Source organism: Stenella coeruleoalba (assembly GCF_951394435.1).
Source record: "Stenella coeruleoalba genome assembly, chromosome: 12".
Taxonomy (NCBI): Eukaryota; Metazoa; Chordata; class Mammalia; order Artiodactyla; family Delphinidae; genus Stenella; species Stenella coeruleoalba.
This window is the reverse complement of record NC_137158.1, coordinates 18658812-18683215: the sequence shown is the minus strand read 5'-3', so window position 1 is coordinate 18683215 and position 24404 is coordinate 18658812. Positions and strand designations below refer to the sequence as shown.

The following is a 24404-nucleotide window of genomic DNA, read 5'->3' as shown; positions in this document are numbered from 1 at the left end:
AAATTCGTATGCTGAAGTCTTAATGCCCAATGTGATGTTATTAGGAGGTGGGGCCTTTGGGAGCAGATTAGGTCATGAGGGCGGAGCCCACACGAATGGGGTTAGTGCCCTTATAAAAGAGATCGCACAGAGCTCCCTAGCCCCTTCTGTTATGTGAGAACACGGCAAGAAGTCTGCAACCTGGCCGGAAGAGGGCCCTCACCAGACTATGCTGCCACCCTGACCTGGGGCTTCCAGCATCTGGAACTGTGAGAAGTAAATTTCTGTTGTTTATAAGCTACCTGGTCTGTGGTGTTTTGTTAGAGCAGGCTGAATGGACTAAGACACCTCCTCAGACTATCTCAGTTTTAAAAGTGTGATTATTAAGGCTACAGAGAAGCCTCATGGAAGTCCTGAAAATGCTGAACAACTGGTCCTTAGAAAGAGCAGGCCCTGGGGCAGCGTTGGGGAGCTCGCAATCAGTTTATGGACTTTGCAGTACTTCCTCACTCAACTGCTCTCCTTTCTCTCTGTCTTACAGCAGACCCAGGCTCTCAGCATCCCCACGCACATTTCTACAAGAAGAATATGATTGCCTCTCACCCTCCCCCACCATCGTGGTCCCTGGAACAATTATCTTGCTTGGGAGAATCACACTCAGTAAGCACTGCCACCTGTGGCTGGGGCCTCCTAGCCCTTTTATCACAGGCTGTGACTGGGCTTTGGTGAAGCAGGACATACCTGGTCCACAAATGCACACACCCCACTCCCGCTTCTCCCCTTCATACCTTGTTCTACATTTTAATCTCTTGCCTATCAATTGGTATATCATTTTTTTCTTTGTTATCCCAGTTTAACTTTAGCACCCTTTTTAGGCTACAGCTTCAGATTTTCTCTTTAGGAATTTGTTACCACAATGAAGAAGCATCCTGGCCTATGTCCTTCCTTGAACCAACAAAGTAGACCCATTTCTTGTCTTGTCCTTAATACCATCAGGAACGACAAGAAGCAGAAGACATTTGATTCCTTTGTTTTCTTCTAGCAATAGATCCTCCATTCTAGAGGTTGTGACCCTATTTTACATCTTAAGATATCATTCTGGCTGGATTTTTCTCTCATTTATTTACTTTAATATTGAATGAAATATTTTTACCATATGCATCCCAGGAGGCAGGATGATTGTTGTGAAGTGTTTCTTTAATAATTCATTTTCTTTAATTGTAGATAGACCATCTGGTTCATACTTGAATTTCACTAGATATAAATTTCTTTAAAAAACTTTTTTCTTATTGAAGTATAGTTGATGTACAATATTATACAATCACAATATAGTGATTCACAATTTTTAAAGGTTATATTTCATTTACAGTTATTATATTGTAAAATATTGGCTATGTTCCCCACGTTGTCACTAGGTTTTGAGTTCAAAATAGATTTCGAAATATGATTCCCAGGAGGCGCCTTGTTTGCCAATATGGTGGGGAAGAAGGGCATGGACTTTGGGAGTGAGATATTCCTGGATTCAAATTCCAGGTCTGCCACTTACCAATTGTGAGAACTTGGGCAAATTGCTTAATTTCTCTAAGCATCCGTTTCCTCATCGGTGTGAAGGAGATAGTAACTGCTCTTTCAGTGGCGTTAAGTCAGCTGGTGCATGTAACCGGCGAGCACACTGTCTGGCACATGGTTATTTCCCTTCCTTTTTGTCCTCCCTTGTTTTCTGCACAAGTCCTTTTGCACTGAGTTCATTCAAATTTCAGTGTAGACTTTCTTACCAAGACACTTGAAATTAGATTTCTACTGCCTGCTCTTCAGCACTTTTCTTTTTAAATAGTATCCCAATCTTGTTGCCAAATAATAATACAGTTGTTTTAATATCTCGGGTAGCAGGGGTCCCAGCTTAAAAGGAAATTATTTCCTCCTTCTGATTCTAGGAGGATTTAGTGGAGCTTTACTTAATCAAACCAAAGAACCTCATAGGAAAAATTCAATCTATGAGAGGGAGAGATGGAAGTAAAAGTCTGGTTTCAGGTTGGTGGACGAGGGCTCGAAGGGGCCAAGAGGAAGTTAAACGTAGAGCTCTATACCCAGAGCTCAGTTTCAATCAGGGTAGGCTTTTATTCATTGTGTTTTCTTGGAGGATTTTTTTATTCGATGGAGGGTTTTACACCTTAGAAAATTTGAATACTATATCCCTTTGGTATGTAACCTTGGAACCTGGAGACAATTTAACTCAGAAATCAAAATGAATAACATTCCTGCTGACATTATGCTACTACTCTCCTCATATGCATATAGTGTTTCATAGGACTTAAAGATTTATTTTTATCCAATCCTTGACAGGATTTTTATTTCCATTTAAATTTGTAGGTCAGGGCTAGTGTTCATCAACCAATTAATATGCACACATGATCTCAAAGTTAGTCGAGTTTCTAGCCATATTTATAAACTTATGTTTTGTTAACCAACATTTTCTAATTTTTTGTTAGACACTGTTGCTATGCCAAAGTGACTTTTTTTTAAATCAAAGTAAAGTCGATTAACAATATTGTATTAGTTTCAGGTGTATAGCAAAGTGATTCAGTTTTCCGTATATAATATTTGTATTTTTTCAGATTATTTTCCATTCTAGGTTATTACAAGGTATTGAATATAGTTCCCTGTGCTATACAGTATATCCTTGTTGCTTATCTATTTTATGTATAGTAGTTTGTATCTGTTAATCCCATCCCCTAATCTGCCCCTCCCTCTTCCTTTTCCCCTTTGGTAACCGCAAGTTTGTCTTCTCTATCTGTGAGTCTGTTTCTGTTTTGTCTATAGATTCATTTGTATTGCTTTTTAGATTCCACATATAAGTGATGTCATATAATATTTGTCTTTCTCTGACTTCACTTCATATGATATTCTCTAAGTCCATCCACGTTGCTGCAAATTGTAATATTTCATTCGTTTTAGTGACTGAGTAATATTCCACTATATATATATGTGTGTGTGTATATATATATGTGTGTTTGTATGTGTGTGTGTATATATATATATATATATATATATGCGCCACATCTTTTTAAACCAATCATCTGCTGATGGGTACTTGGCTTATTTCCATGTCTTGGCTATTGTAAATAGTGCTGCTGTGAACATTGGAGTGCATGTATCTTTTCAAATTAGAGTTTTCATTTCTTTCCAGATATATGCCCAGGAGTGGGACTGCTAGATCATTTGGTAGCTCTGTTTTTGGCTCAAAATTACTTTCCTGAGTCTGCAAAAGTTTGTGTTATCTCCCATTCCCAATGTTACTTTTTTTTTTTTAAAGCAGAGGTCTTCTTAGAAGCCCATATGATTTAAATTTATGTATTTATTTATTTATGGCTGTGTTGGGTCTTCGTTTCTGTTGGAGGGTTTTCTCTAGTTGTGGCAAGCGGGGGCCACTCTTTATCGCAGTGTGCAGGCGTCTCTTGTTGCGGAGCACAGGCTCCAGACGCCCAGGCTCAGTAATTGTGGCTCACAGGCCCAGTTGCTCCGCGGCATGTGGGATCTTCCCAGACCAGGGCTTGAACCCGTGTCCCCTGCATTGGCAGGCAGACTCTCAACCACTGAGCCACCAGGGAAGCCCCCGATGTTACTTTTTATAAAGCATTCTTCTGTTGTGATATCTATTTCTCTTGGGTATGAAACCATTTCTTTACTTCTTAACAGTTGCCTTGATGAAAACATCCCACTGCTACAGGTATCTATTGGAAATATAGACATTTCTCCCCTTTCTGTTACATCAAATCATTGGATACACACTCAGAAACTGGAAGGAGGAATTAGGCTGTACATGTCATAATGAACAGAGGTGCAACAGCATCCATCAATACTGGCCTACAAAACCATTGAAACTTATCAGATATATTCACAAAGCATGATTAAGCAACAAGTTCTCATATTTCTTTTTCTTCAAAGAAAGAGTCATAGTGACCTCAGGAGGTGAGCCATGTTCTTGATATTGGCCAAAGTCACCATATGCCTTCTTTTGTACAAGGAAGTAAAATCAAAGGTGGCATGAGGTCCTGGGGAATCCTGGCTGCCTCCTAGGACATGCTTTAATATCATGGCACGTAGAGTTGTGTTCTTCTCACTGAGGTCTCTTCCACGTAGCAGTAGTTCCCAACCCTTCTATTCACCAGGGGAGTTTCTAAGAAATACTGATGCTCATGTTTCACCCTGGACAAATCAGAATCTTCCTCTATAATTCTAATATGCCACCTGGGTGAGGGCCACTAACTTAAGGCTTCGATTCAACCTTCATTCATCTTCGAAAACGACAGGTGAATACGACTTACAGGGCAGCCGGTGGGTTTTTCTACATCTAGCCTGCCTCCTTGCCTGAGGAATTCAAAATTGTATGCAGAGATGGTTCTAAACACTTAACGAGATCTCCTGAAATATTAATTTTAACCTTCCCTAAGGAAGGTTGCTGCTAGTAACATAAATACAATTCCTAGCTTTTTTTTTTTGCATCCGGTTTACTTGCTGACGATTCAGATTCACACCTTTGATCATTTACCCACACAATGGAAAACAACTGGCTAAAGGAAACTCAAGCTACGTATTCAGTTAACAGCTGATTCGCATCCTGACAGTTTCTTCAAGCTGCTCTAGAGGCTTCTGTGTTCTGTCATGGGAGGTTTTCAGCCAGAGCTGTTAATTAAGGCTCATTAGGAGAGTCAAAATAGATTGTTCTGTTTCCATCTTCATATTCTTTTTTTTTTTTTTTTTGCGGTACGCGGGCCTCTCACTGCTGTGGCCTCTCCCGTTGTGGAGCACAGGCTCCGGACGCACAGGCTCAGGGGCCATGGCTCACGGGCCCAGCTGCTCCGCGGCACGTGGGATCTTCCCGGACCGGGGCACGAACCCATGTCCCCTGCATCAGCAGGCAGACTCTCAACCACTGCGCCACCAGGGAAGCCCCATCTTCATTTTCTTGCATCTCCATTAGTTTTACATTCGTAGGCTTAGCTGCCAGTCCCTAACTCTAACTTTGATTTATTGATACTTACCTTCTACATATATCTGCCAATTTCACACCCTCCTACTCCCCCGGTAAGTCTGCCAGGCCCCCTCTGCATGCTCACCTGGTACCCTTACTTCCCTGGCCATCCCATTCATCCTACACCCTTGCTTCCCAAACTTGCAACCGTATTCTGCTATTCTTGGCCCTGTTGCTCACTTGACAACATCTTCCTTGCCTGTCTTGACCCTCATCCGTTCTGATGCTCTCCACTCTCAAGCCCGAGCTCTGTGTCCATGCCCTCTCCTGACTTCTACCCACCTCTGCTAGCCTCCATCCACTTGGGAGACCGAGTTATGAATTTCTACCAAATTATGTGAAAACAGGGTTAGTTTTCCTTTCCTAAAAGTGATTTAATCAAGCTCTGTTTTTGCTATTGCTATGAAAGCCCTCTGATATCTATGCCTGCCTGCCTTTTGATAAAGTAATCCATTGGCAGATAAATGGAAAATTCTCTAAAGTGTAATTAGAGTATAAGGTAAAATTACATATACTCGTGGAACACTGGGGCAGCAGGGAGCAATGCAATCAACATGCAAAATACAACCTGCAATTACAAATAATAATAATTACATATAGGAGTATTTAATTTTGCATGTCTTATAAAATACAGCAAGGAAAAGAAATCTGCAGCTGAAGTCTCAGTCTGGAAGAACCTAAATAAGTGAGAATTTTAATAAAAAGGCCAGAGCAATGAACACTTCTGCAGACAAATGATATTTTCTGCCCTGAGGAGCCTCATTTCTGTTCACTGTAGGACTATATAAAAACCAGACTTGCAGATATAAATTTGAGGAGCTGTGTCACACATTTTATTGGGGATTTCATGTGTAGTCTGGCTCTGAGAGAGAAAAGGCCATGCCTTTGTAGCTCAAATATTGTTTATCTGAATTCTGTAATATATATTTAGTTAGGTGTAATTGGAATTAATGGCTCTCAGGGAGCTTGCAGGAACAAGGGCATTTGACCATTTAAATTTCTGAGCAGTGAGAATCCACATGGTAAACCATTATAAAGTATATCCTTTTTATTTCCAGTGATCTAACAAAATGTGGATGTCTTTGACTCTGCAGATAACTAATAGAATTAGAAATACAGGTTAGGAAAGTTCAAGAATAATCTTCCCAAGGAAAGCTATGGCCTGACGTGATTATTAAACATTAGAGTTTAAAAGTTAAAAAAAAATTTTTTTTTTCTTAGAGAAGATTTTCTTATTTAAGCCATTCTGGACTTTTTACAAAGGCCTGGAAAACAAGGCAAAAACCTGGCCTCTTATGGGTACTTGATATAATGTGAAAACAATGTGGTTTTGTTTCGTTTTCCCTGTAGGGGTAAAAAGACAATAGGGCAGTCCCAGATTCTTTTTTTTTTTTTTTTTTTTTTGCTGTACGCGGGCCTCTCACCGTTGTGGCTTCTCCCGTTGCAGAGCACAGGCTCTGGACACGCAGGCTCAGCGGCCATGGCTCACGGGCCCAGCCACTCCGCTGCATGTGGGATCCTCCCGGACCGGGGCACGAACCCGTGTCCCCTGCGTCGGCAGGCGGACTCTCAACCACTGCGCCACCAGGGAAGCCCCAAGATTCTTAAAATGGATTCTCCTCCAGGCAGTGGACAGAAACACTCCTCTTTATCCAACTCTCAGTCGCTCCAGAAGAGGTGGCCTGATTTTTGCTTTGTTGTGAAATTAAAGAAGGCCAGTGCAAGGTAGAATAATAGCAGTCCTATGGCTTTTAAAATCTTACTGCATCATTAAACCATCAGCCCTTGAATGGGAAAAAGATAACATTTTATTCAGAAGTCTCTAATTCCTGGAATTCTTAATCAAAATTCCATGTCTTCCAAAAATGGTTTTCAGTGGCTATAATTTATGCTATTAAGTTGCTCTCATAACTTATGTAAGAAAACATAGGGAAACATCTTTTTCTAAAAGCTTCCAGGAATATGGTAGATAAAACATTTAAAGGTACCAATCAGTTTTGGGTTATGGTCAAAGTATTCAGGGGATTTCCGTATTGATCTATATATAGACCAGTGGTTCTCAAAGTGTACCCGCTCCCCCTGCCAACAGCATAGGCATCACCTGGCAGGGGTTAGCGGGCTGGGGGGAAGGGGGTTGTTCTCAGCCCCTGCTCCAGGCCCACTGAATCAGAAACTCTTCAGGTGGACCCAGAAATCTATATATTTTTTTTCTTTTTTGGCCGCCCCACAAGGCTTGTGGGATCTTATTTCCCCGATCAGGGATGGAACCCGCGCCCTCGGCAGTGAAAGCGCAGAGTCCTAACCACTGGACCGCCAGGGAATTCCTGCAATCTGTATTTTAACAAGCCCTCCTGCTGATTCCATTGCATGCTGCAGCTTGGAAAATGGGTTGGTGGGCCTGTCAACTCATTCATTCAACAAATTGTTATAGACACCAAATATGTACCAGATAGTGTTCTAAATTTCTATGAAGGAATGGATGGGAGGTTAAGGAAAGTGTAAAAAGGAAAAGAGGAGATCTGGATCGCCTTTGGCGATTTGTCAAAATAAAAATGCCTGGACCGCCACCTCACACCCAACGAACCACCACCTTCCACTGTAGTAGCCATGCCTCCATCCAAGGAATAAGGACAGGCAGAATGGTGAAAGCGTTCCGAGCATCTGATGAAAGGATGAAATACGAATGGAAGATCCCTTCCCTGGGGGCTAGGGCTGCACACAGAGCAGGAGAGAAGAGGATTTCCCACCAGAGGCATCATTTGGTGACAAGTCTGTTTACTACATTTGCAGGAAGGGACAGGAAGCAGACAGAGGCAACAGGGCTTCTAAGTAATGGGCGTATGTTTCCAGGCATCACTCAGCTCCGAATATATTTCATACCGGAGATGTTTACAAAATGCTTCCCGTCACTGAGGCACAAAGCACAGGGCTCTGGCAGAGCATGTGTGGAATTTTAAAAGAGGAGCTTAGGTTCCAGCCAAACTGGACCATCATTTTTTCCTGAACATTTCCCACCTCCTCCCATTTCCTAGGCTTTGATCCATCTCTTTTCTGCCATCTGGAATGCCTCCACCTCATTTCTACTTGTCAAAAGCCCATAAATTCATTAAAGCACAGTTTTTTTAAAAATCCTGTTATAAATACTGGCCTAATCTGCCCTCCAACTTAGTACAATGTCTTCTTCCTTCAATTTCCCCACTGCATTCGGTGTGTACCTTTGTGTTCTGAGCCCTGTGTGCACACAGCCTGGTGGGTAGAAATAGAAGTAGTTTCCCAGAAATGCATCTAACGAACTCATCAGCCACCAATCACCTATAGAAAACACTTGATTTTGCAGCTTCAGGTTTCCTCAATCACTAGTTAAATCAGGACTAGTTAAATTCAGTCGTTTTCGGTTCATGCCACCTATCAGGGTTGGTGTAGCCTCTGACGTGTTCTCCCTTCCTTCCAGCACGCAGGAAGGAGCTGCGGTGGGGGCTGCATGACACGGACACCTCGTGGCACAGGGCAGGCAGGTAGGTGTTCCTGGTTGGCCTTCTGTGAGGTCTGGCTGTGTCTGTTCTGGAGGTACCTCTGGCTGGAGTTGCTGGCCATCTCTTCTCTTCCCACCATCTTCTCTCTCAGCTCTGCCCCCACCAGGGCTGCTGATTTTCTGTGACGGTGACCCCATCGTCCCCTGGACTTGCAGCCTCTGCTGAGGGTTCCCTTTCCCCACGACACAGCATTCTCAGGCACGAGGACTCAACACAGAGGAGGATCGTGTCCTTTATTCTCAGAGGCCTTCGTGCCCCTCTGAAAGGATTGCAGAGATTTTCTGGATTGTTTTCACTTTGTGCTGGAGGAGAGGATGCGGGTATATCTCAGATGCTCTCAGCTTAGACACAAGTTGTTCCCATTTCTACCCTACTGCCCAGGGTGACCACTTGGTGAGTTCTTGAAGGGAGTGATGCCCAAGCCTCCTGCATTCTGAGGTTCTCAACCTACCTGTTTCCGAATCCTCCCTCCCCACCCCAGGCTTTCAGCCCACAGGTGCTCAAAACAGAGGCACCTCAACTCGCTGGCTCTTCCCTTTCTTGCCTAAATTTCCTCCTCCAGCCTCAGGATGGGCTTTCCTCAAATCCCTGCCCTTTTCCTACCATCTCTCTACTCTGTTTGCAGTTAAAACTCTACAATCCACTCCTCTGTGCCGGGCCAATGGGTATTCCAAAGCTTATCTTTGAGATATCTGGAAAAATGCTTTCTCTTTCGTCTCTGGCTCTTGCAACTGAAAGCCGGCGGGCGGGGGGGGGGGGGGGGGGGGGTGTTTGTGTCTGAAAGCTGGAAATTTGAAAAAAACAAATCATAGTGTGGCTGCGCCTTTTTAAATCTAGACCAATCCACCCGTCCCCCAAAACAATGTGCACTTCAGCCTTAGTGTGTGGAGAGCGCCGGTGGCATGTTTGATTGGGAATGAGAAATAGAAACAATTAAAAACAAATGAAAAGGGGACTTCCCTGGTGGCACAGTGGTTAAGAATCTTCCTGCCAGTGCAGGGGACACGGGTTCGAGCCCTGGTCTGGGAAGATCCCCCATGCCGCGAAGCAACTAAGCCCGTGTGCCACAACTACTGAGCCCGCGCGCCTAAAGCCTGTGCTCCGCAACAAGAGAAGCCACCGCAATGAGATGCCCTTGCACCGCAACGAAGAGTAGCCCCCGCTTGCCTCAACTAGAGAAAGCCCGTGCACAGCAATGAAGACCCAACGCAGCCAAAAATAAATAAATTTTAAAAAAACTATTTTTCCTGCCACCCCTCTTTTGGTTCATGACCTTCTGCCTTTATCATATTTATGTATCTTGTTTTCACATCCCTCTTCCACTTTTCCACTGACTCCCACCCAGATTGTCAGTCTGAGGTAAAGATGGGGCTGAAGCCCTCTTCATCTCTAGATTCCCTTCAGCCCCTAATGTGGTACCATCGACGCCACTGCCCATCCCCCACCCCAGAAGTGTTGGTTGCACTGTTAATTCTCAATATTTTATTTAAACTTCTATAAAACAGCTATTTATTACTGAAACAAATTTCTCCTTTGCCTCTCTCTCCTTTTTTGAGTTGCTTACTTAAAATCCTGAGTAGAAAATAAGGTTCTCTCCGGAATTTAACCTTGGATTCCCTGAAGCTTACACTACCTTTAATTATAGTAATGATAACCTAAAACCACCATCTGGATACTGCTTACAAAAAGGCAGTGGCTCTCATTAGCTTTGCCTAATTAAGAGAGGGCTCAGATAGGATTCCCACAGCTGTTAACTACCTCCTTGAGTACCCGTGCTCTCGCTCTGGCCTGAACGTGCATTTTGAAGGCAGGTGTACAGACTCAGGAGGTCCTTAAGCACACTGGTGTCTGAGGACTGGGTCTAGGCGGTCACGATGATGAGGAAGGCTAGCTGGCTCACTCATGTTGGTTCTCATGTGTCCCAACAAGAATCTAAAGTCTGATCTCAAATCTGCAAGATGAGAGGAATATTAGCCTTTTTTTTCCTTGGAGTAGAACTCTGAGAACAGAGGCTTAAATTATTCAAACTGATAAGAAAATTGTGATACCAAAAGAAACACCTACCTGTCTGTAGTGTTAAAATAGATTGAGATGCCCACCTGTCTGTAGGATTTGTTGTCATTTCTTAGATCAAGATTTGCACCTTCAGTTCTCAGTGATTTTTTATTTACTTGTTTTTTAAACCTTTGGGTGTGTTGGGTCTTCGTGGCTGCACGCGGGCTTTCCCTAGTTGCGGCGAGCTGGGGCTACTCTTCGTTGCGGTGTGCGGGCTTCTCATTGAGGTGGCTTCTCTTGCTGCGGAGCACGGGCTCTGGGCACGCGGGCTCTAGAGCGCAGGCTCAGCAGTTGTGGCGCTCGGGCTTATTTGCTCCGCCGCACATGGGATCTTCCCTCAGTTATTTCAGCAATCCTAATATGAAACCTGTATGTATCAGAGTCTCAGTTCCAGCTGACTTGAGCAGAAAGGCAGTTCATCAGAAGGATAGTGGGTCCCGGAGAGAACTGCCTGAAGCCTGGCTCAGGCTCCATGGCTGTGAGGCCCTGTCAGCCCAGCTGTAGAGTGTTAGCGGCCGCAGTTAGGTTGCAAAGTGGACCCTGCCGGCCCAGAGCTCAGCGCGCGGCCGGGGCTGCAGGAGCGGCCTCCCCTCCCTCCGCGATCCTGGCTCCTGTACCTGGCTAGCTGCAGCAGGTGCGCCTGATTTGGTCAAGTGCCAGCACCCTTGGCTTGGGAAAGTGAGAATCTGACAGGCTGAGTCTGGATCACGGGAGAGAGCTCGGCCTCTCAACGGGACTCGCAAGGTGAGAACGTTTTCAGACAAAGGGAGAGTGGGAGGGGCTTCTGATGAATGGCAGCCAGACGGGGAGAGAAGTGGTTCTGAGCGCGATTAGAAGCATGCGGGCGGCAGGGCAGGACTGAGAGACGTTTGCGTCACCTAGGCTTCTGCTTACTCAGGGGAAGATGGCTATTCTGTTCTTAGACTATAGCATCGAAAATACTGTGAGATAAACAGCCCGGCGAAGTTTGGTACCTGTCTCATTAAATTCTAGTGTGATTATTTCCTCATTATTTTCCCTTTTCTCCTTGGTGTTCCAAAAAGAAAACTTTGGGTTGAAAGCTTCCAGTCTTATATGTAAATGTTAGCTTCTCTTGGCAATAATCTCCCTAAAAGTTTTGGCTTTATATGTTAACTCGGCCCCTCTCCTCTCTCTCTCCCCTTCTCTCCACTAATGGAGAGAATATATAAAGCCCAGATTGTTGAAGGAACAGCCACAGACGAAAAGAACTTTGCTTTTTTGATTTCTTGCCATAGCTTTTCTTACTTTCTATGTATTAGGCATGTAATGAAGGAAATCAGTAAGTCATTTAGATAAGAATTCATGCTGAGAATATGAAGAAATATTAATATGACAGGATTCTTCTAATTAGAAGAGAACAACTTTCTATCCTCTCAAAAAAATAAACAAGAAACTTTCCTGTACTGAGAAAGACCACTGATGCTCTTACACGATGGGAAGTAGAAGTAAAATGTCTCTGACCAATTCTCCTCTCAAAAGTCACTAACAAGACAAGAACAGTAATGACAGCAGGAAAATTATGGGTGTTCAACTTTACCTTTGAGCCAGTCAGGAAATATCTGAAACTGCACACTGTATAATAATAATATGAAGATGGTGGAACATTCACGCACCCACTTTGCATTTAGGTTGCGTCTAAAGGAGGGGGTGTGTGGCGTTGGGGGGGCGTGACCAGTGAGAAGCTGGGGGGTTGACCCTGCCAAATTCCAAGAGTTCTTAGAAATTGGAAGCATCAGGTATTGCACAGGGTGGAGGAGAATCAGGAGGCTGAAACCAAGAGGTCTGTTAACAGCAGTTTAAAGAGCAGTTAACTCCAAACCCTACCTTCATTCTGAGAAGTTATATGACTACCCCTCCTGTATCCTAATGGGAATTGAGAGATGCATTTCTTGGAGAAATTTCAGTAATGGGTTTTGGAGTTGTGGGTACCAAGTACAGAGGAGGGCAGTGATGTGGTTCTGGATGGAAAGCAGTGGAAATACACGTAACTCTGCATGTCTAACAGGAGGCCTCTAGTGCCCTTCCAGCATCTAACCTGAGAGTGCCAGCAGCCAGACTCCTACCCCAAGGTGGGGATAGAAGGATCCCTCTCCTAGGAAACTCAGAAACTGAGATATTTTGGTGGTATCTCGATGAAAGAGCTGTGTCTCCACGTGATTGCCCTAGAGTGAGCTTCACTAGTTGTCAAGGCCTGCTGTATAGCAGGGCTTTCAATCAGCATTCTAAATGCCTTGTTCTTAAATATGAGCAAATGATCAGACATTTAAGGAAAGCCTCCAATATGAAAAGTCTGTCCCCATCAAAAAGAAAAAGAAAAATCAAGAAGAAACTCAGAGCTAAGAGAGGCAATGAATTGAAGGAAAAAAAAAAAACTACAAAAAAACTTACAAACCAACTCCAGTGAATATCCTTAATGAAATAAAAATGCAAAGCTATAAAACAAGTATAGTCAGAGCAAAGAGCACTTAGAAATTTAGAATTATACTTGAAATTTAAAATTCTCATCATAATTTGGAAGATAAAGTCAGGAAACTGTCCATTTCTTTATTCTTTTTTCCCTGGGTAATCGGTGAGAAAAGCTAAGACCAGAAGTGTTATCTAGGAGGTCCAGTAGCCTAACAATAGGAGTTTCATTAAAAGGAAACAGAAAATGATAGGACATTTTCAAAGTAACAATACAAGCAAATTTCCTTGGAGATGGGTCTTCAGATTAAAAGGGTACCTCACATACCAAGCACGATGAATGAAAAATACCCTCATATGGAGCACATCATTTTGAAGTTTCAGAATAACAGCGATAAAGAGAGAATTCTAAAAGCTTCCAAAGAGGAAAAAACGTGTAAAGGATTCTGAGTCAGAGTGGTATCAGCTCTCTCAACAATACTGCAAACTAGAAGGAAATCTTCCAGATTCTGGGGGGAAATTATTTCCTCCTTCCTCACAGATTCATAACGTGTTTTCTTTTCAACTCTGCCAATTCTTGACCCAGTTAAACTATCATTCAGGTGGGAGGATAGAATAAAGTTATTTCAGACATACAGAGCTACACACAAACAGTTTACTACCCATGCAACTTTCCTCCCGACCGCCTCCTGGAGGGCATGATCTAGTCAATGAAGGAGTAGGTTGAGAGAATTTCCTGAAATGTGACCCAGGAGAGAAACAAAGGGAGCTTCCAGGGCTCTAGCTGTAAATCCGGTCCAGAAACCAAGCCAACTAGGTTGAAAGGGGAGGATGGAGAGTCCACAAGCGTGGTTCCTGGTTCATTTGCCAGATTTCAGTGCTTGAAAATTTCACGAGAAGCATTTACAGTTGTTGGAGGGTATATGAAAATGTAGCCTAGTTTCAAATAAAAGCAAGCAAATGAAGACGAGGAGGAGAAGGCGGCTGACTCCAGGGGAAAACGGAAAAAACACCAGAGAAGAAATGTAATCATGATGCATGTCATGGCTCGGCAGGAATGATGTTTGTGTACGTCTAGATTGTGACGTTATAATAATGAAAACATTAAATAGGGATTTAAGTAAAAATTGTGATATAATATTAGGTGAGGGAGCAAGATGGGCATCTAAGAGAGCTAGGTACTCTACCAATCATAATAGGAAGTCAATAGGTGTGTGTAATGTTTTGAGTTAAGAGGTAGTAATAAACATCACTTAGAAATAAGGAGGTAAGTGATAGAAAAAACTGCTAGAGGTACAAGTGGTTGTCTGAGAATGGAGGTTAGAAGGATAGTTGAGTGCAAGATATTTTTTGTTGTGGTCTGTTTGACTTTTTAAACCATTTTATGTGCCTTGGTTTTAGATTGATTTGACAAGATAATTTTTGAGCTTCTGCTAGATGGAACCTTGTAAGCTGTGATTACTCTGAGGAAATTAAAAATGACTGAAAGCCAGATGTGACCCTAGGAGCTTCCAAAAGGGAACGATTGTAATTATAACCTGTACTATAATCTTTATTTTCGTATGAAGCCTATGACTGAATGACCTTAGATATGAACTGATCAATAAAGTAGCCACTAGCCATATGTGACCATTTAAATTTAAATTAGAATTAAGTAAAATAAAAAAATTAAGTCTTCATTTGTATTAGCCACATTTCAAGAACTCAATAGCTACATGTGGCTAGTGGCTACCATATTGGACAATGAAAATATAGAATATCATCATAGAAAGTTCTGTTGGACAGTGCTGCCTTAGACCATCTGCATTTGCCCATGGGTCCTGAATCATGGAGGGACGAAGTCTAGCTATATGTTTGTTTGCCCATTTTGGGAAGGACCTAGGGAGCAGAGATAGGTGTTGATACTCTATGACATTGGAAGCAACTGCAGAGAAGTTACTCTATATTTATAAGAAAAGTCTGCTGAGTTCCCACATCAAGTATGCTAGAAACTGAGAGGATGGAAGTTTTTCTCTAGCATATGTGCTTAAATGACCAGGCTGTTTCTCATAATGATACAACAGCCAGTGAGCCAGGCTGAAACCCCATCTATAGAAAAAGAGACCCTTTTAGTATGAGCTCATCTTTTCTCCTGTTGGCCAAGATTGGAGGCATAGAGTGAGATGGGCCCATGTGAGATTAAAGAGGTAATCCGTTTGTTTCCATGTGTCTGAAAGACTGGACCAGGCTTCATCAGTGTCAGAATCTCCTGGTGTGTATAGGTGGTAGTGCAGGTGCAGGTGGAGATGATGTGTGTGCATTTGTGTATGTTTGTGTGCCTTGGGGGATGGGAGGTCAGAGCTGTTAATAAAGCTGGTGACTGGGTCCCCCTCTGAACCTAATGAATTGGAGTTTCTGGTGATCAGGACAAGAAATCTGTGTTTCTTTAAATTGAAATTTAGTTGACTTACAATATTGTATTAGTTTCAGGTGTACAATAAAGTGATTCAGTTATATATTTTTTAGATTATTTTCCATTATAGGTTATTACTAGGTACTAAACATGGTTCCCTGTGCTATACAGTAGGTCCTTGTTGCTTATCTATTTCATGTATAGTAGTTTGTATCTGTTAACCTCATACTCCTAATTTATCCCTCCTCCCCTCCCTTTACCCTTGGGTAACCATAAGTTTGTTTTCTATATCTTTGAGTCTATTTCTGTTTTGTACATAGATTCATTTGTATTATTTTTTAGATCACACAAATAAGTGATGTCATATAATATTTGTTTTTGTCTGACTTCACTTAGTATGAAATTCTCTAGGTCCATCCATGTTGCTGCAAATGGCATTATTTATTCTTTTTTATGGCTGAGTGGTATTCAATTGTGTGTATATATATATATATATATACACTACATCTTCTTTATCCAGTCATCTGTCGATGGACACTTAGGTTGCTTCCATGTCTTGGCTATTGTAAATAGTGGCTCTGTGAACATTGGGGTGCATGTATCTTTTCGAGTTAGAGTTTTCTCCAGATGTACTCCCAGCAGTGGGATTGCTGGATCATACAGTAACTCTATTTTTAGTTTTTTTAAGGAACCTCCATACTGTTCTCCATAGTCACTGCACCAATTTACATTCTCATCAACAGTGTAGGAGGGTTCCCTTTTCTCCACACTCTCTCCAGCAGTTGTTACTTCTAGACTTTTTGGTGATGGTCATTCTGACCAGTGTGAGGTTATTCCTCATTGTGGTTTTGATTTGCAAGAAATCTGTATTTTTTTTTTTTTTTTTTTTTTTTTTTGCAGTACACGGGCCTCTCACTGTTGTGGCCTCTCCCGTTGCAGAGCACAGGCTCCGGACACGCAGGCTCCGGGGCCCAGCCGCTCCGTGGCATGTGGGATCTTCCCGGACTGGGGCACAAACCCGTGTCCCCTGCATCAGCAGGCGGACTCTCAACCACTGCGCCACCAGGGAAGCCCTTGTTTGTTTGTTTTTTAATGTTGGCAACTAGATAAACAAAAAACCAAAAATCCACTGTGAGCGCCTAGCATAACATGTCTGCAGGCCAAATTTAAGTCAAGGGCCTTAGATTTGTAACTTTGGATTTAATCCAAGTGAAGGCACTTGGCACATGGGAAACTGAGGCCCAGAGAGCCGATGACTTGCCTAGCTCTTCAGTTGTATTTTAACTGCCTTAAAAGTTGTATTGTTTTTTGGGGGAAAAAAACCCTATTTTAGTTATTTGCTATAGGTAATCTGTAAAATGGCTCAAAATTCAAAAGGAACATGAGGTATAAAATTATTTAATGCCTAGATTAGCAACCAGTGTTACCAGTTGCTTGAGTATTTTTTCAGGGATTTTCTATGCAACTCACCTACGCTCCTTTTTGTGGTTAAATTGTATTTTTTTAAATAAAAATGTCCTTATTAGCAGATTATGTGATCATTTTTGTAGAAAACCAAAAGAATCTACAGATAATTTATTAGAAATAATAAGAGAGTTGAACAAGGTGGATAGGGATAAGTCTGTAGTATAAAAGCCAACTGTCGGGCTTCCCTGGTGGCGCAGTGGTTGAGAGTCCACCTGCCGATGCAGGAGACGCGGGTTCGTGCCCTGGTCCGGGAAGATCCCACATGCCGCGGAGCGGCTGGGCCCGTGAGCCATGGCCGCTGAGCCTGCGCGTCCGGAGCCTGTGCTCCGCAATGGGAGAGGCCACAACAGTGAGGGGCCCACGTACTGCAAAAAAAAAAAAAAAAAAAAAAAGCCAACTGCATTTCTTTACACCAGCAACAAATACCTGGAAAATACCTGGCAGAAAAAATCAAGTACTCAGGAATTAATCTAATAAAATATATGTAACATCTCTAGGGAAAACTATAAAATGATATATCTGTGATATATAAGGAAAACTATGAATGATGCATTAAATGAAGACATAAATGAGATTAAATGTGCTCATGGGTAAGGAGATTGATTATTGCAGAGATATCATTTCTTCTCCAGTTGATCTATAGATTCAATGCAATTCCAATCAAAATCTCAATAGGTTCTTTTCATGGATCATGGAAAGCTGATTCTCTTACAGTATTTTCAGGCAAATTCATCGGTATCTTTGGTGATTTTGATGAAGTATTCATGCCTTAAAGAATAAAGCTAACTTTTGCTTTTTTGTTTTCTTTACACGTTTCTGATGTTACATGCTTATAAATTGTATTCATCTCACATCTAGATTTGAGCATCTGGTTAAATAACAAAAGGCCCTGGAACTCTTACGTTTGGACAAAGGGTGCTTTACTTTTGTCCAGTTTTTTCCTCCACAAATTATCAACTCAAGGACAATGAAAAATAATTAAAACTTTGGGCAGTTGTATTCCCTTTTTCATGTTTCCTAGAAATCCCCTTGGTCCGCGTATGGAATCCCCAGTCTCTGTATCCCAACAAAGTTTTGGGTAGGGTTCATTCTGCTTCCGTGGGGTGGATGCAACAATTCATTACTCAAATTATATTACTGCAGTTTTACTGCTCTTGTTTGTTTTGTTCTCTCCACATTGTGTGTACGAATGTGAATATGAATTGTGATTATGCATATTAAAAGGCATGTGACTCTCAGGTAGGTTTTTCTCTCTAACTTGGGCTAGAGGGGTGGGTTCAGAAAATGGCCTCAACTGTAATGGCAGTGATGTTGCCACCACAGACAGCATGAGGTGAGTGGGCGCAGGACCTGAAGGAGAAGGTGGGTAGAAAAGCCCTAGCAGGACGGTGGAACCCACAGATACCCACTTATGATGTATTTTAATATGAAAAGAAACAATTTAAAAACCAAGTATTTTGCTATGAAGTGTTCTAAAATCTTAAGTATAAGAAAAATCAAATAGGTAAGGAAGCCATGTTGTCACTGCTATCTTATCTTTAAAGAAAATTTATTTGTGACGTGAACATTCATTAGTAAGAGGTAGATATCATTTTTTAAATAAGTTACTTTTTAATTGAAATACAGTTGATGTATTTTGTTAGTTTTAGGTGTGCTATACAGTGATTTGACATTTGCATACATTATGAAATCACCATGATAAGTCTAGTTACCATCTGTCCCCATACAAAGTTATTACAACATTATTGATCATATTCCTTATGATTACATCCCCTAAAAGTTATTTTTCTAAGTGTAAAAAACACAGGTTGCCAAGTAATGTGAACAATATGATCCTAAGAAAGAACTTCCTTTAAATTTATGAGCATAAAGATGTGGAAGGATACCAAAAGTACCCTTAGAGGAGGATGGACTTGGTGAGGAATATGCTGGGGAGATTATTAGTATTTCTCTATATATGTCTTTATTATATGCTTTGTTAAAATGAGTGTTTTACTTATGTAAATAAAAAGAATGCATGTAAGATGAAATACCCTTTTCTCAACATTTTATTATGAGCATTTTCAAACATAACAAAGTTGGAAGAATTTTACAGTCAATATCTGTATACCCACCATCAATCCAACTTATTTTTTGATACATTTCAAAATAAATTGTGGATATAAGTACACTGCCCTCCCGAGTAATTAAGCATGTATATCATTAATTAGAATTCTATATTTGTTTACAGTATTTTGGCGATGACTAATTATAAAAGAAATGCATGTTCATCATAGAAAATTGGAAATTGCACATAAATACTGAGAGAATTGTAATTTTTTATTTTTATCAGGTATTATACTTTGTACTTTCCTGGCATGGTCTCACTTAATCCTTTCCCAAACCCTAAAAAGTAGCTTTATCCCCATTTTACAGATAAGGAATCTATAAACAAGTCACTATAGTTCCCACAGTGGCAGAGTTAGAATACGCACCAAGCATGTGTCCCAGACCCTCCCCCTTAACTACATGCCGCCCTGCTAGCCTTGATTCCATCCCACCTCACTCCAGGATATAACCACTGTCGTCTCCTCTCCAGACCCATTTCTAGATGGTCATGTTTCCACAAATATATTTTTTCACAAAAATGGGTTTACATTGTGTGTATTGGTTTGTAACTAGATTCTTTTCCATGTTTGCAAACCTTTCTGCAACATCTTAATGGCTGCAGAACATTCTGCTGAGTTGACTATATCATATTTTATAACTACCTTATCGTCCAATATTTTTCCAGTTTTTGTTGTTATCGACTGTGAGAGTATAAATCTTCATGCATACTACTAATTACATCCTTAGGGTCACAAGTAGAATTACTGGGTCAGATTGGGTGTAGTTTTTACTTTTAAAATCTGATGCATGTTTTTATTTGTGTAAACAGTTGGAGGCCAGCATCAGACCGCCAGTGGCTCTCTTTGAGGGGGGCAATTGATGTCACATCTTGTTGGTCCACCATTATGAATTGTCCCGACACTCATTTTGATGATGTGTCGTGTGTGTGTGTGTGTGTGTAGTTTCCACTCTTAATACAAATTCCCAAATTTGTATTTGGGAAATTGTTTTTATCAAACTCCTCCCCCCCCGTAGTGTATGTATGACCAGCAAGTCTCCCCCCATCCTAGCCAATGCTGACATCGAAGATACAATTTAAAAAAATGTTTTCTAGTTAGATAAACACATATTTATGCTTTGGCCTTCCTTTGATTAATGAGGTAGAACCTATGTTCCCATGTTTATTAATCGTTTAAGTTTCTCCTTTCAGATACTGCTTGTTCATGTTCAAACAGTTCAATTTTAAGTTAGTCTTTTGAAGAATTTAAACCCATCTGATGTTAAAGCTTGTGTTAAGACAAACTTTATTTTTCACGCAGTTTACTTTTTGAGCAGGGCGGTAAAAGCAGCCACACTGGGAGTACCTCAGTGACAGCAGAAAGGTTTATGTTTTCCTCTTGGTGACAAGGTAAATCTCTGAGAGACTGCTGTGAAGGAAGGAAGGATTTTAGGATTCATTTGTACAGAGCTTCCCATGTGACTCGAGTGGCCTTGGAGACCCGCCTGGGCCGACCACAAGGGCAGAGCCTTGGCTAATGGAGTGATTGGCTTGCACGTAGTGTGTGGCCCTGAGGGCCCTTCAGGGGAGCAGAGGACGCTCAGCTGGGGATGGGACCGCCCTGGGCAAGGGGAGGAAGACTGTGCCTGGGCAAAGAAGCGGTAACAGGATCGGAGAGCAGAGGGGATCAGGTACTTTGGCTCCATTTTCTCTGATTGCTACTTCTCACCCCTTCTGTCTGCCCTGCTTGGTGGTGAGGAAAATCAAAATCGTGCCTCCCATGGGGCCCCGAGTCCTATTTCCACACTAGTGGGGGCGACCCAGTGGCTCTCACTGGGTATGAGTTCTCAGAGGACAGGGGAGCCTGGCACAGTCAGTAAGTACATTTGGTCAGGATTCACTTACAGTCTCAACCAGGCTTATGCTCCGTGGAAGTGGGATAGTGAAATGCCAGTTTAGGAGAAAACAAACAAGTTGCTGTCTCCAAAGAAACAACAATGTTAATACTGGTATATTATGAGTGATATTTTTACTCCTTTTTATTTTCCTTTATATTCCATAATGGGCACAATTACATGTATAGAGGAAATACTAATAAATTGAATTTGAACCCCCCCGCGCCCCCCACCCCCGTGAGACTCTGTCGTGCTAGGTTAGGTTCAAGATGTAGGAAATCCATTCATCCCTATGCACGGCAGTTGCAGCCTGCGAGTGTAGTTTCTTCTGTATTGATGTGTTTGGTAATTTAAGCTTTAAGGGAAAAGGCAGCAGTTTAGTAGCAGGAATAGTTAAAAGTCGGAACGCAGTATTCCAGATACCCCAATGCTTCTGTGGATCGTGTGACTGACAGACAAAGGAATCCCTGCTGAAATCTGTTACATTTGCTCCAGTCCAACGTGGCCCTTTCCTTAGAGACTTAATTAAATCTCAGTGAGTGTGGATTTATCTTTTCCTCGTAATGCACTGAAAGATTCTAGACGGAGAGGTTACACAAAAGGAAATTTCCATAATGTGTTGTCATCATTTCCCCTCATCACTGGTCCCAGGAGGGATGGCACTCAGGGGGAAATTAAAAGCTGGTCCTTCCAGTGAGCTGGGTGGTATTTGAGCGGAAAGGGCCAAAGTGTAAAGGGGACCTGAAATGAGCATGGAAAAGTTCTTGAAAACTGAAGCATGGTACCATTGTATCTTTTGTTAGCTTGGTATTCTTGGCAAGTTCATTAGCCTATAGAAAGGGCCTTGCCAATGTCATAAGGCGAGTTCTAAAAGCCTCAGGCTTTTAAACTTGAAGTACTACAGTGAAGGATGGACCTCACAGGGAATGTTCACAATGTACCGCAAAAAGTGACAAAAGTTGATTAATTACTTATATTGAAACTAATTTGCAGTGATGGCATTAACATTCTGAAGCCAGCTATTTCCTCCAGTTCGCTGCTTGTAGTTGGCAACCTATCTTCCTTCTTTGTTCATTTCTTAAAGGGACCATCTTTCATTTTCCCTCTTTTTTTTGGTAACCTTTCTTCCAAGGACTGTAAATATCTGAGGTTCACTTACCTAATCAAGATTTCCTTCTTGACACAGGTTCTTAAAGAATTCAGTGGCAAAAATGAGTTACATGTTTGAATTGAAATCTGAAATTACTAAAAAAAAAAAAAAAAAAAAAAGGAAGATAGGGCTTCCCTGGTGGCGCAGTGGTTGAGAGTCCGCCTGCAGATGCAGGGGACGCGGGTTCGTGCCCCGGTCCGGGAGGATCCCACATGCCGCGGAGCGGCTGGGCCCATGAGCCATGGCCTCTGAGCCTGCGTGTCCGGAGCCTGTGCTCTGCAACGGGAGAGACCACAACAGTGAGAGGCCCGTGTACAGCAAAAAAATAAAAAAACAAAAAACAAAAAAAAAGGTCCACATCAAAAAAACAAAAATCTTAAAAAAAAAAAAAAAAAAGTCTTCTTGAAGTTGTATGGGTTACCAGCAAGTGTTCTCTTTCCGAAAATTATCTTGCATACAGTTATAAATGATATAAATGCTCAAACTTAAAAAAATATATAAAATACTTATAGTGTCTTATCTGTAAAAGTAGCGATTATTTTTTTAAATGTTATTGAAGTATAGTTGATTTACAATGTTGTGTTTAATTTCTGCTGTACAGCAAAGTGACTCAGTAAATAGCAGGGGTTTTTTTTTAACATCTTTATTGGAGTATAATTGCTTTACAGTGTTGTTAGCTTCTGCTGTATAACAAAGTGAATCAGCTATTCGTATACATATATCCCCATATCCCCTCCCTCTTGCGTCTCCCTCCCACCCTCCCTGTCCCACCCCTCTAGGTGGTCACAAAGCACCAAGCTGATCTCCCTGTGCTATGTGGATGCTTCCCACTAGCTATCTATTTTACATTTGGTGGTGTATATATGTCCATGCCACTCTCTCACTTCGTCCCAGCTTCCCCTTCCCCCTCCCTGTGTCCCCAAGTCCGTTCTCTATGTCTGTCTTTATTGTAGCGTTTATTTTTACATCTTGGTGACGGCATTTCTGTTCTGCCCCTGGTGTGAGTGATGGACAGTGTGGAGCTGCCTCCTCTTTGGTGTTCCAGCTCCCTGGGGCAGAAGGGCCCTCACGTGAATAGCGTCAGGAATTAAGAACTCCCTTTTGCACTGGTTCTTTTTTTGGGGGGACCATTGGCCAAAACTTGCTGTCTTCCATGGAGCAGAATTTTCCAAATGTGTTCATGGAACACGTCCCAAAGGAGGCTCTGAGCGCAAAAAAACAAAACAAAACAAACCCCTATCTGCTCAGCTGATTTGGGGAAGCACTTGGAGAATGGACATAAAAGCAAGTTTAGTATTTTCTACTTAAACTTGAAAGCCAATGATTATGCACATCTAAGTGGTGTTGATTAATAAGGATGGTCTATCTTACCATCAGCCTTTAAATGGTTGCCATGCAGCGAATCCTCCTGCATAAGGTGTTTGCCTCCTGGCCCCAAGCAGGCTCCTTCCCACTGGGGCAGTCTTCCTCCCAGACCTGACTATTGCCATCTACACAGACTCTGACGAGGTTAACAGAGCCAAATGGACATTAACGGACCCTGTCAACGCTGGTGTGTATATGCTGGTAGCATAAAACACTCAGCATTTTAAATTCAATCTGTGGTGCAGCGTTAGTGCTGAGATCTTACTTTCTTTTCCAAGAAGCTTTTCAAGTGAGTATTTCTCAAAGAGAGCAGCCTGGTCAGGAGAGAGGCAGTCTTTCATGATAATCTGGAATCAGACCACAGAGTCTGAATAGCTGAGTTTACTTGTAGACGTGCCATAAATTGTATATTTGATCTTGGGCAGTTACTTAGACGTGATGAGCCTCAGTTTCTTCACCTGTAAAATGGGAATAATAATGGGTCTTACTTCATAGGGTTGTTGCGAAGGCTAAGTGAGATAAGTTACATCAGAACAGTTACTGGGACATAATTAGCAATAAATAAGTAGTAGTTATCATCATAGTGTTGTTATTATTACTTTCTCAGAAGTTGAGCTTGGAGTTAGCACTCACCTGATACTGGCTTTGAGAGTGTGTCTATAACTGGATCTTTCCGGTCCCCCTTGGAGGGCCTGTTGCAGTCAATAGCATATGACACTCAGTCTACACATAAGCAACTGAGTCTTGAGGAATTTGTGTTGAAATGATAGCATGTTGGAGTTGGAAGGGCTGCAACAGCGACCAAGTCTCACTCTCATTTTGCAGATGTTTGGGTCCAGGTGAGGTGACTTTTCCAAAACCCCCTAGTTTGTTGCAGGTGGAATTGACAACAGAACCTAAGACGCCTGATTGCAGGTCTGCTGCTCTGCATTTGTAAATACTGCCCAATTGAAGGCCTCAGAGTGTGTAGGATAATGATATTAGTTATTTTGTTTTCTTGAAATTGTTTTCTTGAACTTGTGGATT

The 24404-nt window shown here is 42.0% G+C and overlaps 1 protein-coding gene across 2 annotated transcripts in view; it reads left to right on the top strand.

The window, feature by feature from the left end:
• UBE3D (ubiquitin protein ligase E3D) overlaps nt 1-24404 on the top strand; it is a 435152-nt gene that overhangs the window by 331088 nt on the left and 79660 nt on the right. Inside the window, exon 11 of one of the 2 annotated variants that reach the window (XR_013830713.1) lies at nt 8463-8526. The exons of the other annotated variant lie outside the window; for it this stretch is intronic. The gene's annotated coding sequence lies outside the window, so the exon portion shown is untranslated. The remainder of the gene's footprint in view (nt 1-8462; nt 8527-24404) is intronic. 2 annotated transcript variants of the gene reach the window in all.